A 20,480-nucleotide genomic window follows, 5' to 3' on the forward strand; every position below is an offset into this window, starting at 1 on the left:
CATAGAGATGAGACGAAAAAGAACACAAGCAAACACAGATCGTTTACGTGGTTCGATCCAACTGGATCTACGTTCACGGAAGGGAATCAATCAAATAGTTCACTAAGGCAAAAGAAATGGAGAATACATAGCTTATACATAGAGATGAGCCCTCATCTTCCTTCTATGGCCTCCCTCTCAAGCGACACCTTGATACAAAGCCTCAAGATGCTCTCCTCCTCTCTAACTCTATAGCTATTCTCTCCTCCTTTGTGGTAGCTTAAGATATCTTCTCCCTTGCTCTCTTAAGCCTCATAGCCTTAAGATTTCTTCCCTTTTTCTCCTAAGCCTCATACCCTCTCTATTTATAGAAGCAAGAGAATGGTAGATGGGTGGTAGGTTGGTAGGTGAGCGGTAGGTGAGCGGTAGGTGAACGATAGGTGAACGGTTGAGCGGTAGGTGAACGGTTGGTGAGATGTGGTAGGTGAGCGGTACCACATTACAAAAGTGTCCTTTTACCTTAGTTCATTAATTGAGGGTCAAAATAACAGCCTTCATATTAAATCTTTCTGCTATAAAGCTTTAAAATTTAATATGAATAAATATAAGCTTACGCAAGGATTGCAACATCCAGGGAGGAGCTAAAGGTGCAGGTTGATTCATTTGCTAAGCAGTCGGTTAAGCTGGTAAGATGGGGTATGCCCTCTTCTTCTTAGATTAAATTAAACACAGATGCAGTTTTAAGACTGGATGTGCTGGTTTGGGAGGTTTTTTTTTATATTCTATTGGTAATTGCATGCTTTTCCTTGCTTCCAAATGCTCTCCCGTGAATGCTTTCTTTTCAGAGTTAATGGATGTTTTGTGTGGTTTGCTTATTGCGCAACAGTTAAGGATGTTTAATCTTCATATTGAAACAGATTTAACCTCTATGTACAACATTTACACCGATGTCTCTTAATGCCTGTCGTATGAGATCATTATTTGGGGAATGATTTCCAGCCTTTTGTGGTCATTCAATATCATGTGGTTGTTTTGCATCAGGGAAACCTACCGGCCTGCTGACTTTTTGGCTAAGTGGGATATGGCGTCGACTGAAACTCACATTGATGTCACTTCTCATAGGGAGCTTGCTGCTCTTATTCATGGTGAACTTATGTCCTGTCCTTATGTTAGGACTAGTTGTTAACTTTTTATTTTCTTTCGTGTGTGTTGTTTTGCTTTTGCGTGTTGTATTCTCAATAGCGGTTCCATAAGCTTTCATTTGTGTGAGTTTTACTTTGGGAGTTACTGGAATTTCCACCGTGTCGCTGTAACCTTTTCTTGGTATTAATAAAATTTCTTCTAGGGCTCCAAAAAAAAAACGAAGCCACGACATCATAGAAAAAATACTTTTGATGTTAATGTTTTGGTAAAACACATACTTTTGATATTTATGTTTTGTTATTTTTTGGTAGAGCAATTACTTTTTATATTAGCATTTGTGATGTAGCTTCCTATTTGATACAATGAAATCTTATTCTAGGTGTGTTATCTTTTGTTGAAATATTATTACTTGTCATAAATTGTGTTGTGATGTTAGTACTTATCTTTATTGTGTCGTGATGATGTACTGGAGATACATTGTGTTGCAATGTTGGCACTTGTGCTATTACTATATCAAATGATATATTGTGTTGTGATATTGTGATGTTTACACTTGAGATATCATGTGATGCAATATCGTTCCTAATTTTTACAAAAATGAATCCTACTGATAGAGAGCATAGAGAGCGTTGCAAAAAAACAATTGCAACGGTTGTTTGCGTGCTAGCTGAATATTATAATTCATACATCTCTCACACTTCATTGGAGAATTCTGCATTTCACACACAGACGCCTGCGAGAAATGTCCAATAAAAGTTATATGTTCAACTTTGCAAAATTTTTGGTGTTTTTTTTCCTGTTAGTTGAGGCACTCAACAGCATCTATATAAAATAGCAACGGAAAGGTATAGTGTTTAAACTATTACAGATCTTAACACTCTATTTTCTTTATATATCTGGTGCTGTATATTGGAAAAGTTTAAACTTATACCATTATTCCTTTATATTGAACTACGTGACAATTTTCTGTATTTTTGCTCTTTTAACACTCTACAGCTTGTATAGCATAGTATTTTTTGCTTGCCGACTCGGGCAATAGTTAAGTCCTTAATGATATATGAAATGTTTCTTGATGGCTTTTCTTAGCAGACTTCAATATTTATGTGTTTATCTTGGCCGACTGTACAAAGATGAATCTGATCCTCTAATTTTCCATTCACTTTATCCACCTCTTTTATATATTCAGGCAACTAAAGGAGGAATTGGGATGTTCGGTTGTTTGGATTTGAGCAGGATTTGACATACTTAATCATATGGTTAATATGCACCAAAAAATCGACTTGATCATGCATACATTCTTATGCATTTTTTTGGATTGTAAGACTTTGGAGTCACATTAAGGACTATTCGAACTTTGATTTCAACATATTAAAAACGTTGCAAAATGTTGTGATTATGATTCTGAAGTGTTTTATATGTAAATATCAAAATTTAGGTGTTAGATATGTAAATACATAAAACCTGAGTGGTATGTATGTAAATCACCCAATATTTTAGTGATATGGGTCTGGGCCATGTTCAAATTTGGTTTCAAATCAGTTTCAGAATGATCAAACTTAAATAAGCTAGTTTCACAAAGCTCAAACTTCAATGGCTAGTCCTCTAATACTAGAGGTTATTCCTCAATAGTTATGATTTCGTCCATAATGGATGTATGTCTCTATAAATGAACATATCGTGAGAATATCTAGCTAATTATAAATATTTTAAGGCACATGATGCTAAATTTCCTTGTAGCTTTTAATTAAATAGAACTTGTGAATTTTACATATATACAACACAATTCGAATGTCGCATGATAATGGGGACACGGCACTGATGTTTTGTGTTGATACATCTCCGATGCTTCACTCTTCAAAGAAAAGGCATTAGTTTTTGGGTTTGCAGTAGCTTCTTTCATTGGCTTTCTCCACTTTTGTTGCAGGTTTTTTAATGGTGGGCGATTCTGCTTGAATTTCTCTTTGTTTTGGGTGAGTCAAATTAAAATTTCTGTGAAATTCTCTTTGTTTTGGGCGATTCTGATTGAAGTTTTCTTTATTTTAGGTGAGGCAAAGTTAAATGCCCCAAACTTCTAAGGCAATTTTATATATCTTTTGAAATTTGTTATTTGCGTTGGCTCAACATTGTTTTTTTAGCTATTTATGTCTTCTCTCTCATTATTTTTGTGATAACCATTCATTTACAGGACTATATCATGGAAAATAATCTCAAGTTATTCAACAAGTACTAAGGGGATGATAACATCGACAATATTTTGTGATTACAAGATATTATGCATTGTTTTCCCGACTCAAAAATATGTTGAAGCAGGCAGAAAATTTATAAATATCTCAAAAATTGCTTCGTTGAATATTGTGAATTATTTTTAAAGGGTGGAAGAACCACACGATGTAGGGGTTTCAATTCAGGTCAACGTGTCGAGTCCGGGTTTTACCCGAAAATAACTCGACTTGAATATGGTCAACCTTTACCCGACTCGAATAATAAATGGGTCGAAAACTAAGACCTGAACCATACTTGAACTTGAGCTGGACCGGCTAACCCAAACCTGACCAGAACTTTTGTGCTTATACGGGTCATGTTTGAGTTTTTGGGTTCAACACGAACCTGTTTGAGTTTTTGGGTTCACCACGAACCTGACCCAAAAAATAAATGAGTCAAATTCACTGATCTGAACTCGAGTGAAAAAATATTCGGGTCAATCGTAACCCGGACCTTTCGAGTCGAGTTCGAGTAATGTTAGAGTGTCGGGTTAATTTTTGACACCGTAGCACGATGCAATATTGAAGAAAGTGATGAAGAAGGAATTACATCTTAAGATACGGTTAAGAAACATCTTGAATACTTGAAATTTCTTAAGAAGATCTTGCTCTTTTTGATTTCATGATAGTAGCATTTCTTTTATTGTGTTAATGTAATTTGGAATACAAGTTGTACTAATGTAGAATTTTGTAGTAACATATCTCATAGTTCTGACTTCGGTGCAGCCATTGTTGAAGATATTATGCTTAACTCATGTTTGTTGATTATTTTTTGTCCAATTTATATTCTCCTTACTTCAATGTACTATTATATCTTGTCATGCATCTCATGATAAAGGTATTGTGAGTAAAAAGAAACTTGAGTCATAAGCATTGGCTTTATTCCAAATATTTGTTCATCTTGATAATTATCTCTTTTTAAATTTTACTTAACAAAATAACTTTTAGAAAATATACAACTTCTAAAATCAAGCATTATCTTTGTTCTATAATCAAATTTTGACTTTACTTTTGTATTTCTGCTTATTTAAGTAATATAGTTAAACAAGATAATTACATACATTGAAAATACCTATGAATTCTAGATAATATCTACTGAGAGGTATTTCAGACATTTGCCCATAAATAATACTCTTAAAATTGTATTTTTCAAATAGACCAACATTTTCTAAAATACTAGCTTTTGAATAGTAAATTTTCCACAACATCTTTTGAAATGTGATTTCGTATAACCACAACCAAAACAAACGCACCCTTAAAACATTGAAGAGTTCCATGAATATAAATAGAAAAGTTTAGTTGTGGGATACAATACATGATATTTATGTGCTAGGTATGTGAATGTTTCTTTAAAAACGGGTGTTTACATGCATAGCATAGAATTCTTATGTATTTACATATCTTAAACCCAAACTTCCATATGTACATGAATAGCATCAAACATTAATATCACATCAGTCATATATATATATATAAATGGAAATTTACAATATAATATCACACAATTCTTATGTCTTTACATCTCTCTTAAACTTTGATATTTTCACGCAAACCAAATTTTAATATCATATTAGAAATAACACTATTATTACTTTTAATCAAGTTAAATACACATTTTCAAGCATAAGTTTAAAGCATCAAAGTATCATGTATGTAAAAATAAAAATTTATGTGATAGATGCATAAAAACATAAAAATTGTGTGCTAGGCATGCCAATTTTCATTTAAAAAGGGGCATTTACATGTTTAGCACACAATTCTTATGTATTTACATGTCTCAAACATAAACTTTCATATTTATACACACAACTCCACAAACTTTGATATCGCGTCAAGAATATCAATTTCAAAATTTCTAATTTTTAAATGTGGAATGCACATTTTTATGGATCAATTTAAATAACCAAAGGTTCATGTATGTAAATATCAAATTTTCGGTGTGAGATAGATATGAAATAAGAATTTTGTGCTAGGTATGCATTTTTTACATTAGAAAGTTACGTGTTAGATAGGAGAAGACCTAGGAGATGAGTCCAAAGCATGTAACAATTAGATACATCATCAAAACTATACAAAACTGAATCAAATTTTGAATTTCTCCAAAATACATAATATCGAAAAACTAATGGCTCAAATTAAATAAAAATTTAGAAGAAGATTGGAATCAAGATTACTTATAATTTGATTGTAACAACTTGAAAAATTATTAATTTTAATGAAAATGAGATCAGAGAGCATTCGGTCGGCTCCAAGGCTCAGGCGCGGCGAGAGCAATGAAATAAAGGAATTCAGTTGTCGGTTTGATATAAAGACAGTTTATGATGGCTTTCCAATATTCATTTAACTATCGATTACTAATTTCTTAATAACAGATGGTATGAGCATCAGTTACAATAACAAGACCATCCGTTATTAATAGCCAAAGAAACTACGGGATAACTTTCTGATAGGTTATAGTCGTCACTTTATAATTTGTAATGAACCGATGGTTTGGACTGTTGGTGACTATTCTGTGCTCATCGAAAATCCGATTCACTCACAAGCTACGGCTCAATACATAGGTAATCATCAGACGGTTACAATAAACATTTATAAATCATCAAAAATAAACATAAAATTTTCTAAGCGCATTAGTTTGTCCGCTTATCCTCTGGTTTTAACTATTTTTTCTATAGTTCATCTTATGCATGCATAAATCAACAAGTGAACTCAAGAAAATAAAAAATTAAGTACTTTATATCTTATATGTTTTCCTAGTGCAGTGGGAATAGTCTGTTGTGCTTAAATGTTTTTGTGTAGGTGAAGGACCTCATATGTGCTTTTTTGAGTGTTGTGGGGATGACGATGATGATAAACTGTCAAATTTAGTATTTGTATGCACTTTTCTTAACACGCTGGATAAGTTTGCTATGTCCATCTTTGCCTTTTTATAGATTAGATGGCTAATACACAGATTTCTCATTATGTTATGAAATGTAAATGTTACAGTCATGCTAAAAGCCACCCTTACGCATTTTTCTTAGTATGTTATAGGCAAGCCTGTTCTAGCTAAGCACCTTCCTATCGAGATAGTTGGCATTGAAATAATACCTAAATTTGGACGGAACAAAATTAAAATTAGAAGAACTTGAAAGAATCTGTTTAACTTAAAATTACTAAGAAAATGTTATAAATTACAAAATCAAGAGAAAATTTGGCACTTCAAATATCATATGAGAAGTGGTGAACAAGAGTTAAACATGGCACAAGGACTTGTAGGGGGCTCACAGTGAAAATCATAGCTTACATGTGAGCAAGATTTAAATATAAGGCTGGATAATGGGGGTCTCAATAACTCATTAACGAGTACAAACACAACCTAGAATAAACTGGGTAGTTCGTCTATAATAATGAGCAAGACTCTTTAATGAACAATCAAATAACACTCTTTGGCTGAAAAGATAAATGGAATGCAAATTAAACTTAAAGAAGGTCTATAGAGAACTTATTTGCTCACAAGTACACTTGAATGAAGCCTCATTGAAGTTCAAAATTAAACGAATTATGAACTAAAATCAAATGCAATATTTTGAATTTTACATAATCAAAACATAAAATAACATTTTTGTCATTAGATCCACAAAACATATACAAGCAAACAAAATATATTATGTAAAATGGTTAAAAAGAAATATTTTACATAATTTAATGAGAAATTATTCTTGTTGTTGAAAGATCTTGAAAATATTAATGATTATATTCCATATTTGTTATAATTCTATATTTAGAGGGTTATAAATTATATGAGGGAACTTGAAAATCTCTATTTATTTCTCTCCTTAATTAGAGAGATTAGCTGTCTCTCATATTTTGTTATTATTCATTTCCTTTTCTACTGTATTATGTTTTTATTGCTTTCCTCACCAGTAAGTCCTGTAATGGGTATTTATACCCCTCTTTTCATCAATAAAATTAAGTCATCTTATAACTTTTCATGGTATCAGAGTCATACCAATCTTCTTCGGTATGGCAGCTTCTTCCTCTTCCTCCCAAGAAATATCCTCTGCCTCATCTGCCCCTGTTCTAACCGGAATCGATGACACTTCCCCCCTCATCACTGACCACAAACTCAACGCCCAGAACTACCTCCAGTGGTCCCAATCATCTACGACAAAGGCAAGGACGACTATATCACCGGTGATGTCGTCGCTCCGACCAAGGATGACCCAAAATTCCGGACATTGAATGCAGAAAACAACATGGTCATGTCGTGGTTAATCAATTCCATGACCGCAATTCCATGACCGACAACATCGGCAAAAATTTTCTTCTCTACGACACGACCAAGAGTATTTGGGATGCTGCTCGAGAGACATACTCTCACTCGGATAAATCATCCAAGCTCTTCGAGATAGAGTCAATCCTCCACGATCTTCGCCAAGGTGATCAATCTGTGACTCAGTAATACCCTCTCACGTTACTGGCAGCAGGTTGACATTTATGAAGTCCATGCTTGGTCATGCACTTGGACTCCAACTTATATCGTCAGATCATCGAGCAAAATATGATATTCAAATTCCTTATTGGCCTCAACAACTCTCTCAATCTTGTCTGCTCTCGTGTATTAGACTTCAAACCGTTACCAAGCATTCTCGAGGCCTTCTCCGAGGTTTGCCGCGAAGAAAGCCGCCAAAAAGTCATGCTTGGGCCTATCTCCACCTCACCCAATCTCTCCATTGACGCCTTCGACCTTGCAGCTCGGGTTCCTCCGTCTCGACACAGCGACAACCCATCACACAAGGGTCGTCCTTGGTGCGACCATTGCCGCAAATTGTGTCATGATAAAGACAACTGTTGGGTTCTTCATGGAAAGCCAACAGATTGGAAACCTCGGTCTGATCGTGTTCCCCGTGCCAACAGAGCCGTTGCTGCCGATGACCTTTCTGCACCAACACCCATTCCATTCAGAAAAGAGCAATTTGATTTGCTGCACAAACTGATCGGCAAACCACATGATCTGGTTGTTTCCGACCCCATCACAGGCTTGTACGTGCAGCAAGGTACATTCTACCATGCCTTCACAATCAATCAAGGATCCCTCGGTCAGTGGATCATCGATTCTAGCGCTTCTCATCACATGACTGGCGATGCCTCCATTCAACATGACTAAATGTCGTGCGGTGATAACTTCACCATCCGCATTGTCGATGGCTCTGTCTCCAAAGTCGTTGGCTTTGACTCTGTGCACATCACCTAAAACATTCTACTCTGATCTGTGCTTCATGTTCCTACTTTAAATTGCAATTTAATATCCATCAGAAAGTTGACTAGTGATCTGAGGTGTATTGCTAAAATTTTCCCTACCACGTATGAATTTCAGTATGCGGACTCGGGGATGACAATTGACAATGCTGAGATGTGCTCGGGTCTCTGCATCATCAACGACACTTCACCACCACGACCTCACTGCAGACATTTGTCTACCCATCATCTTATCTTCAATTCTAGTGTCAATAAAGATTCCAAGATTATGTTATGGCATTTTCATCTCGGTCATCAAAATTTTATGTATCTTGCAAAACTATTTCCAAATTTATTTAACAATAAAGATGTTCGTTCTTTTCAATATGAATTTTGTCAACTTGCCAAACACACTCGCACGTCATTTTCACGTGTTGGTTACACCTCTTCTTGGCCCTTTACACTCATTCACAGCAATATCTGGGGCCCATCCCGTGTTACAACCCTTATCGAGACTCAATGCTTTGTCTCTTTTATTGATGATCACACTCGACTAACGTGATTATTTCTAATGAAAGATAAATCTGCAGTCTGTCACATATTTACTCAATGATCCAAACGCAATGCCAAACCTCCATCCAGGTAGTCAAGACTGATAATGCAAAGGAGTACTTCTCTTCCGTCCTCGGCTCTTATCTCTCCTCTAATGAAATCCTCCATCTCAGTTCTTACGTCGACACTCCTCAACAAAATAGGATCGCCGAACGCAAGAACCGCCACCTTTTCGAGGTGACCCGCTGCCTCATGTTTTCCTCTAACGTGCCTAAGGTTTTTTGGGGTGACGTTGTCTCCACTGCAGCCTACCTCATCAACAGGATGCCTTCTCAGGTCCTCAAAGGTCCTCAAATTTCAAAGTTCAAAGTCCAGTCCAACTCCTTTTCAAATTGTTTCCCCACACCAAGGCAATTGCCTAAAATCTACCTATCAAAATATTTGGTTGCTCCTCCTTTGTTCACATTCATTCACACAATCGTAGCAAACTTGACCCTAAATCTACTAAATTAATTTTCCTCGGCTACTCGCCTTTTAAAAAAAGGTATAAGTGCTACTCTCCTCTCACAAGAAAAACCTATAACACTATGGATGTTACCTTTTTTGAAAATCAGCCTTACTACCAAAATTCTAATATTTAAGGGGAGACTTTAAGTGAATATCAGTCTTGGGAGGACAACGATTTCCTACTACCACACACCAAATCCTCGTCCCTTGAACAGAACTCATTATCTTCCGACTTGGATTCAACAAGTTCATGCAACTCACATGAAAATGAACCTAACAATCAATCTCCATCTAGTCCTCAAGTGTCCAACTCATCACCCATTCTTGCACCACCTCCCACGCACAACAAACACATAGACCACCCAACACATCCAACACCAATCCAAGAGTCAGAACTGGATCCAACTCCTACAAAAATCACTCAAGTACAAACACACTTGAACATGAATCTACTATACCTATGACTGATGACTCTGACATTCCAATTGCTTTAAGGAAAGGTGTTAGGTCCATCCGACCTACACTCAGGTACAAACACAAACACAGGATGCATCCAATCTCTAAATTTGTGTCCTATGAAAGGCTGTCTTCAACTTACCGAGCCTATGTCACTGCATTCGACAATACATAAGTCTGAAATAACATTGATGAAGCTCTCAAACACTTGGGGTGGAAAGCGGTCAATCATCAATGAGGAGGTAAGAGCCCCACAAAAGAATGGTACATAGACTGTTTCAGACCTGCCAAAGGGCAAGAAAGCAATCGGCTGCAGCTGCAAATGGATCTTCAAAGTTAAACACAAGGCATACAGTACAATTGAGAGATTGAAAGCACGTCTCGTAGAAAAAGGTTTTTCACAGTCCTACAGTATTAATTACCAAGAAACCTTTACCCCCGTGACCAAACTTAACACCATCAGAATTCTTCTCTAATTTACGGCAAATGAAGACTGGCAGCTACATCAACTCGACGTGAAAAATGCTTTCCTAAATGGCGATTTGGAAGAATAAGTTTACATGGAAGTAAGTTTACATGGAAGCACCTCGGAAGCACCTCTCGAACTAGAGGCATCCTTTCCAAAAAATAAAGTCTAAAAACTCCAAAAATCATTGTACGACCTCAAACAATCTCCCCGAGCATGGTTCAATAGATTTACAAAATTTGTGATAAAACACGAGTATACTCAGTGTTAGACAGATCACACTCTCTTCGTGAAAACCTCTCCCAAAAAGAAGATAACAATTCTAATCGTATACGTCGACGATATCATCCTCACTGAAAATCACGAAGAACTCAAAATTTGACAAAGCTTCTCACTATGGATTTCGAAATCAAAGACCTCAGAAACCCAAAGTTCTTTCTCGGCATGGAACTAGCTCGATCAAAACGAGGAATATTTGCGTTATAACAGAAATATACATTGGACCTATTGAAGGAAACAGGTGTGCTCGGTTGCAAACTCGTCGATACTCCAATGGATCCATTCAAGAAGATCAACACTGAGAAAAATAACTCACCTGTGGATAGGGGGACATATCAGCGACTCGTGGAGCGACTCATCTATCTCTCACACACACGACCCGACATTGGTTTTTCTGTTAGTGTTGTTAGTCATTTCATGAACAACCATACGGAAGAACACATGAATGCAGTCTACAAAATCTTGAGATACCTCAAGATGACTCCATGCAAAAGGGCTACTATTTCAAAGGGACAAGGATGGAAGTATAGAAGTGTATTCAGAAGCAGACTTGACAGAGGATGTTTCGGACCGACGATCAACTTCCCGCTTTTGCACTTATGTCTGGGGAAAGCTAGTCACTTGGAGAAGTAAAAAACAGTATGTGGTATCAAGAAGCAGCGCTGAAGCTGAATTTAGAGCTCTTGCACTCAGGATCTGCGAAGGAATGTGGATTCGAAGAATACTCAGCGAACTCAGAATGCTAATGGAAAAAACAGTCAAACTACAATGCGACAACTATGCAACCACAAAGAATCTAGTACACCATGACAGAACGAAACACATCGAGATCGATCGATACTTCATCTCAGATCTCAGAAAATATTGAGAGAGGAGTCGTCGCACTTGCATATATTCCTTCCCGACATCAAACAGCAGATTTTCTCACTAAACCTCTCCCAAGAATAAACTTTGAAGAATTATATAACAAGCTAGGCATGTACAATCTGTACAACCCAACTTGAGTGGGAGTGTTGACAGATCTTGAAAATATTAATGATTATATTTCATATTTGTTATAACTCTATATTTAGAGGGTAATAAATTATATGAGGGATCTTGGAATCTCTATATATTTCTCTCCTTAATTAGAGAGATTAGCTGTCTCTTATATTTTGTTATTATTCATTTCCTTCTCTATTGTATTCTGTTTTTATTGTTTTCCTTACCAGTAACTCCTGACTGAGTATTTATACCTCTCTTTTCATCAATAAAATTAAGTCATCTTATATCTTTTCACTTGTAAATGACTAAAATTTAGATAGTTTCCGATCTGCATGTATTTTGTAAGATAATCCTCAATCCATATAAATATATCTTAAGATTTGAGCAAGCCCTCTGAAAAATATATATAAATGTATCAAGATTTGTGCAAATTCATTAAAATGGTATGCAAAAAAAAGACCAAATAAGAATATTCTCATGATACTTCCATGCATCACAAGGTAAATTACTCTAAATACTCTAAAAAATAAGCAGTACTAGTAATATCATACAAATACAACAAATAAATACATCAAAAGTTATGTAGATGCATATTACAATCATATTGAGATGTGTGCATATTATAAAAAATTATAACTGACATGTGCTCTAATCATTATACCATGCTAAATATTTAAACAATTGGTATAAGAAATAAATTTAAATTAAATATAATTTGCCTTGGGAAACATGCAAGTGATAAAAATCTTAAAATATCCATTTTAAAAAATCTCACTCATAATCGTTAATTGATTCATGCTCCAGAGCAGGCCACTTTACCATAAGGTAATTTAGAAAGTCCTATTTCAACTAGTCAATTAACCTCTTCATAATGATTAGAGTTGATGAGAGCAAGCCCTCACTAAACTAGTCTGATCCTTGTTCACAAATGGACTGAAGTTAATAGTCTGATAAACACTCTAATAACATTCGAATGATAAATTTCAACGAAAATGTCAATTACTAAAATTTATAATGGATTGTCTACTTTTTAAATACTAAGCCAAAATTAATTAAATAAATTTAGTTAGCAAAAATTATGAACCCAATGCTCTATAAGTAAGAGTTGAAAAGATTAATTATCATTAAATGCCATATGATGGCTTGTTAATAAAAGATTTTAATAAGAGTGATCTATTTTAAGAAAAAAAATTTCATTTGAAAAGTATAAACTTGAAGCCCAAAATCTATAAGGGACAATCATAACTTATAATATGTAGGGACCGATCCTCTATGCAATTGAAAGGGGCATCTACATAACTATAAATAAAACCTCTATAAGCTGCATGGAGCAAAATAGTTCAAAATGGCCAAATCCTCGACGATGAAAGTAATGATAGAAAATCCCAATCTAAGAGGTCTACTTTATATTATATATATATATATCTTATAGCATAATTCTCTAAGAGGATACTCGGAAGAGATAAAAAATGAAGCTCAAGGTTTGTGCCAATCGATTGTCGCAGCCTTCACGAGCTATCATAATCTTCTGCAAGGTAAATGAAGTTGTTTTTTAGGAGATTAGTATCGATCTGCTTAAGGGCGATCATAAATTACCGGAATACAAAGAAATGAATCCCATGGCACAGGTTCCAGCAATAGTTGATGATGGACTTAAAATATCTGAAAGTCATGCAATTCTGCGCTATATTGCTGAGACATCCCCAGGAGTTCCGGATCACAGGTATCCAGCTGATTTTATCAGTAGAGCCAAAGTTAACTCTAGTTTGGACTGGCCTCACTCAAATCTACGTGTAAGTTCAGTTACCTTTGTTATGAACACTGTACTGGCACAAAAATTTGGACGTATAATGAATCCTCAAGCTGGAGTGGAAGCTGAGGGTTAGATATGACTCATATATCATAAATGGACAGTGCTAAATCAGGAGCGGAGCAGAGCAGAAGATTCTGTCCAGTCCAAATGTCCAAATCAGGGGAGTTTCCTCATGCGGGTTGGGGGTGTGGTACATGGGTAATTTGGTAATTACATATTATACCAAAGATTTCTTTTTTTATGTGCTTTATAGTGTTATAAATTAGGCTTGTATGTAACCCTAGAGATTATTCTCTGAATTTTGTATTCTGTACTTTTTCTGAATTAGTGAAAAGTCGCCGCTCTGCTCCCGAGAACGTAGGCATCTTTGTCGAACCTCGTTAAATCTCTTTGTGTTCTTCTGGATTTGTGTCGTTCTTATTTTTCTTCGCCCTAATTTTCTCAACAAGAGGTATCAGAGCGAGGTTCGAGGGCAGGGAAGAAAAATTTTGTCGGAGAAGACGGTTGGCGGCAATTCCAAATTCGGCAGGGAATTTGGCGGATAGCTGGCACAGGAGGACTATCTTCGACGGTTCGGTGCGTACAAATAGTTTCACAGAGGAGGTTTGCGGTTTGTGGTTCGCTCGCAGCATTCGACGAGCAGAAGAGCGACGAATCGCGAGCAGGAAGAATCAGAAGCGGGAGGCGCGATTTCAAAATTTTCTTACCGGGAGGCGGAAAAGCGAAACGTTGGCGAACGACTTGGGCGGACACCTCCAGTTCGTGAGAGGCGCAAATCGGGAAAGGCATTCGTTTCCCGAATTTCCTTCGCTGGAAAGAGGCGATTTCCATCTTTGTTCTGTTTGTTGGGTGCCGATTTTAGGAAGGAAGAACAGGGAATCTTTGTGTGGAATTATTCCTTTATTGGAGGCTTAAAATAAGGAATTCTACCATGAGAATATTCCCTCCCACAAATTTCCATTTAGCCTTTGCTGGACAGGAGGTTGCCTTTGCTGGAGAGAGCCTGTTTCTTTTTTGGAGGCGAGATATTTCTCTGGAATATTTTGCGGAGGGCAGGTGGAGATTTTAGAAGGGAAGTTTTTTGAATTTTACTTAATTAAATGAAAGTTTTCTTTAATTAACTTGATTTAAGGAATATATTTAATTAAGTTTTTTCTTTGTTGAAGGCTGCGGAGAAGAAAATTTTGGAAGGAATATTTTTCAGATTTTCTTGGAAGACGCGGAAAAGGCAGGGAACAGGGGAAAGATCTTGAAGGATTTTTTCAGGAAAACATTCGTTGCAGGATCAATTTTCAAATGATAATTTCTGGTGCGAAATTCAAGGTGGTGAAGTTCAATGGAACTGGTAACTTCAGATTATGACAAACGAGGGTAAAAGATCTGTTGGCGCAACATGAAATCTTGAAAGCTTTGCGGGCAATAAAACCAGATGCCATGGAGGATGAAGATTGGGAAGAATTGCAACAACAAGCGGTAGCAACTATATGCCTATATATGGCAGATGAAGTTATGTATCACGTGATAAATCTAAAATCTCCAGGGGAAGTGTGGAAGAAATTGGAAATTCAGTTTATGGCTAAATCTCTGATGAATAAGTTGTATCTGAAACAAAAGTTGTATGGGCTGAAGATGCAAGAAGGTTCTGATCTGGCGCAACATGTGAATGGATTCAATCAAATAATCACAGATTTATCACGGTTTGATGTGAGTATTGAAGATGAAGATCGAGCGATGATTTTGTTATATTCACTTTCTTCTTCCTATGAACATGTGGTGACTACTCTAACATATGGGAAAGAGACAATCAAAGTTGATGATATTACTGCAACATTGTTGGCTCACAACCAGCGGAAGCAGAATTCAGGGGAAAGCTCTAATGGCGACAATTTATATGTTAAGGGTAAGCAGGATTGTGGAAGGAAGAAAAAAATGGAGGGTTCTGGAAGGCAAAATTACAGATCAAAGTCCAAAGGTAAAAAGGAAATTCATTGCTACAAGTGCAAGGAGCCAGATCATATGAAGAGAGATTGTCCAAAGCTGAAGAAATAGACTGGGGAGAAAGGTGATACTTCATTGAAGTCTGTAAATGTGGTGCAGAGTGATAATTCAGATTGCAGTGATGGTGATATGCTTTCAGTTTCATCAACTCAATTTACAGATGCATGGATTCTTGATTCAAAGTGTTCTTATCACATAATACCTAATAGAGAGTGGTTTACTTTAGAAATATTAACTAATTCTGGCTGAGTCTATTTGGGTGATGATAGATATTGCAATGTTGTTGGCATTAGAGAAGTCAGAACTAAGATGTATGATGACATAGTTAGAACGTTATGTGATGTCAGACATATTCCAGATCTGAAGAAAAACTTGATTTCCTTGGGCACTCTACACAGAAATGATTTTATTCCTAAGGTTGATGAGGATAGAGAAATCATCAGAATTGTTCAGGGTGTGCTGACGGTGATGAAAAGAAAGTTAACTGCAGGCAATATCTACAAACTGTTAGGGAGTACAGTTGTAGGTGGAGTTCATTCTGTGGAGTCTGATGATGATAGTACAAAGCTATGACATATAAGTCTGGGTCATCTCAATGAACGTGGAATGGTGGAATTGCATAGAATAAATCTGTTGCATGGTGTTAAAAGTTGCAAGCTCGATCTTTATAAGTTCTGTGTTCTTGGAAAACAGACTAGAGTCAGTTTTATGACTGGAAAACATAAAACTGAAGGGATTCTTGATTATGTGCATTTTGATGTATGGGGCTCTACCAGGGAATCATCATTGGGAGGATCTCAGTATTTTGTTACCTTTATTGATGATTTCTCCAGAAAAGTTTGGGTGTATTTCTTGAAGCAGAAATCTGAAGTATTCTCTAAATTTAAGCTGTGGAAAGCTGAGGTGGAGAACCAAACTGGAAAAAAGATCAAGTATTTGAGGTCCGATAATAACACAGAGTACACAAATTCACATTTTCAGAAGTTCTGTGAGGAGCATGGGATTCAGAGGCACTTTTCAGTGCGCAAGACACCAAAGCAAAATGGTGTGGCAGAAAGGATGAACAGGTCCTTAACTGAAAGGGTAATGTGCTTGAAATTGAATGCAGGACTTCCTAAGAGTTTCTGGGCAGAGGCTATGATATGACATGCTATCTCATCAATAGATCACCTCGAGCATCATTGGGTGATAAGGTCACAGAAGAGGTATGGACAGGTAATCCAGTTAAAATTGATCATTTACGGATTTTTGGTTGTCCTTCTTATGTGCATGTACCTGGAGATGAAAGATCAAAACTTGATGCAAAATCCAAGAAGTGCATCTTTCTGGGCTATAAGAAAGGTGTGAAAAGATACAAGTTTTGGGATCCGATTGCAAAGAAGATTGTGATCAGCAGATATGCAGTTTTTTATGAATAGTCCATATTACAGCAGAATCAAGGCAATGTGCATGTTCCTGTTCAGATGCAGTGTAGAAGGATTTAGAGCAACAACCAGTAGCTTCTGAGAGAGGTGAAAGTTCAAATCCAATACCTAGTGATTCTATTCCAGATGATCTATAGAAATATAATCTAGCAAGAGATAGACAGAGACACACTAATGTAATGCCTCCTAGCAGATTGTGTTATGAAGACATGGTCTCTTGTGCACTTCTCATCAACATCGATGATCCAACCACTTTTCAAGAAGCTATCACCAGCCAGGAGAAAGAAAAATGGATGGGTGCAATGGTCGAGGAGATGGAGTCTTTGCAGAAAAATCGCACATGAGAGCTAGTTCGACTTCCAAAAGGAAAGAAAGCTATTGGGTGCAAATGAGTCTACAAATGGAAACCAGCAGTATTAGAAAAAGAAGGGGAAAAGTTCAAGGATCGACTAGTAGCAAAGGGGTTTTCACAGCAGAAGGGGATATATTATGATGAAATCTTTTCTCCTGTGATTAGACATACTTCAATCAGAGCAAGTCTTGCATTAGTAGCTTTTTGGGATTTGCATTTGGAGCAGATGGATGTTAAACTGCTTTCTTGCCTGGTGATCTGGAGGAACATATTTACATGAAGCAACCAGAAGAGTTCACTCAACCTAGACAAAAGCATCTGGTTTGCAAGTTAAAGAAATCGCTGTATGGGTTGAAGTAGTCTCCAAGACAATGCTACAAGTGGTTTGACTCCTACATGATTCAGATTGGCTACAAGAGATGTGAGTATGTGAAGAGCCTTGATGATCGTTCTATTATTTTTCTGTTACTGTATGTTGATGATATACTGATTGCTGCAAAGAATATGAATGATGTCCGTGGTTTGAAAGCTTTATTAAGCCAGGAATTTGACATGAAAGACTTGGGTCCTACGAAAAAGATTCTTGGAATGGAGATTCATCGAGACAGATGTTCAAGCCGATTATGTTTATCTCAATGAGGCTATGTTGAGAAAGTGCTTGAAAGGTTTGAGATGAGCAAAACAAAGCCTGCAAGCACTCCTTTGGCAAATCAATTTAAGCTTTCTTTAGAACGGTATCCTAAGAAAGATACATAAATCGAAGACATGACAAATGTTCTATATGCCAGTGCACTTGGCTGCTTGATGTATGCAATGTTATGTACTCATCCTGATTTGGCTCATACTGTTAGTCAAGTTTTCAAATACATGACTAAACTTGGAAGGCGACATTGGGAAGCAGTCAAGTGGATTTTCAGGTATCTGAAGGGTATAGGACATGGAATTATTTTTGGCAGTCAGCAGAATGATCCTTCAGTTGTGGGGTATGTTGATTCAGACTATACATGTGATTTGGATGGCAGAAGGTCTACAACTAGATATGTGTTTACTCTTGCTGGAGGGCCTATATGTTGGAAATCAACAATTCAGTCTATTGTGACATTATCTACAACTGAAGCTGAGTACATGACAGTAGCTGAAGCTGCTAAAGAAGCCTTATGGCTTGTTGGGCTAGTAAAGGAACTGGACGTTGAGTAAGGTGGAGTTTAGTTGCATTGTGACATTCAGAGTGTTATTTATCTGGCTAAGAGCCAGGTGTACCATGCGAGAACCAAACACATTAATATCAGACATCACAAGATTAGAGAATTGATTGTATCTGGGGGGATATTGTTGCAGAAGATTCATAATGATGAGAATGCAGCTGATATGTTGACCAAACTAATTACTATAAACAAGTTCTTGCATGGCTTGAACTTGTTGAATGTCTGCAGTTGTTAGAGAAGCATGGTGGCCCAACCCACTTCTAGTATGAAAGGAACTCCATGATGTATTTCTCCTAAAGGGCTGGATATTGGCTAAGATAGAGATGTGTTAGATATGACTTATATACCATAAATGGACAGTGCTAAATCAGGAGCGGAGCAGAGAGGAACATTCTGTCCAAATCAGGGGAGTTTCCTTATGTGGGTTGGGGGTGTGGTACATGGGTAATTTGGTAATTACATATTGTACACAAGGTTTCCTTTTTTTATGTGCTTTTTAGAGTTATAAATTAAGCTCGTATGTAACCCTAGGGATTATCCCCTGAATTTTGTATTCTGTACTTTTTCAGAATTAGTGAAAAGCCGCCGCTCTGCTCCCGAGGACGCAGGCATCTTTGCCGAACCTTCGTTAAATCAAATCTCTTTGTGTTCTTCTGGATTTGTGTCGTTCTTGTTTTTCTTTGCCATAATTTTCTCAACACTGAGAAACTTCTATCATCCTCTCTCTCAGTCATTGAGTCCATGTGGCTTAACGGAGACGCGGAATTCTTATTGGGAAACCCTAAACCATCTATTGCAGACCTTAGTCTTGTTTGGGAAATTTCGTAATTTGAGCTTTGGCGCGAGGGAGATCGTGAGAGAATACTCGGTCCTCACCCAAAGATATTGCAGTGGGTTGAAAATGTAAAGAAGGCTACTAATTTTTATTTTGATGAAGTTCACGATGCGCTTTACAAAACGAAGGCCTTGTTGAAGGCAAAGCAAAGCGAGTAAAAAACCTTCAAACGATGTTGAAGCTGGATAAAACGTTGCTATCGTGGACCGCTGGTGCAGGTTATCTGTCAATGTTGTATTATAGGCAGGTAATTCATGTATTTCAAACTGTTATTGGTAAGTTCTGTTGTATAACATGCTAGGCATGACTGATTATTATTATCAGGCATTGCAAACTTTTCAAGACATTGCAAACTTTTTAAGACTGAATATATATATATATATATCTACATATCTACATATCTACATATCTACATATCTACATATCTAAATATATACATATATATATATGTATATATATACACATATATATATGTAGATATGTAGATATGTAGATATGTAGATATGTAGATATGTAGATATGTAGATATGTAGATATGTAGATATGTAGATATGTAGATATGTAGATATGTAGATATGTAGATATGTAGATATGTAGATATGTAGATATATATATATATATTCAGTCTTAAAAAGTTTGCAATGTCTTGAAAAGTTTGCAATGCCTGATAATAATAATCAGTCATGCCTAGCATGTTATACAACAGAACTTACCAACAACAGTTTGAAATACATGAATTACCTGCCTATAATACAACATTGACAGATAACCTGCACCAGCGGTCCACGATAGCAACGTTTTATCCAGCTTCAACATCGTTTGAAGGTTTTTTAATCATGCTCTTTTTGGCCCCATCATGATAGTCCAACCCATGTGCCTAAAATTTCAGAGCCCTGGTGCAACAGTGGATCGAACTTTTAAACTAAGGGGACTTACAGTTACCCCGCTACCAAGAGAACAAGGCCTGCGGCGCGCGCACACACACAGATATATATATATATATATG

General features: G+C 36.6%; 1 pseudogene; it reads left to right on the top strand.

The window, feature by feature from the left end:
• Window positions 1-13,304: 13,304 nt before the first annotated feature.
• LOC110029307 lies at window positions 13,305-19,712 on the top strand (annotated as a pseudogene).
• The last annotated feature ends 768 nt before the right edge of the window (window positions 19,713-20,480 follow it).

This window comes from Phalaenopsis equestris, unplaced genomic scaffold, assembly GCF_001263595.1.
Source record: "Phalaenopsis equestris unplaced genomic scaffold, ASM126359v1 Scaffold000558, whole genome shotgun sequence".
NCBI lineage: Eukaryota > Viridiplantae > Streptophyta > Magnoliopsida > Asparagales > Orchidaceae > Phalaenopsis > Phalaenopsis equestris.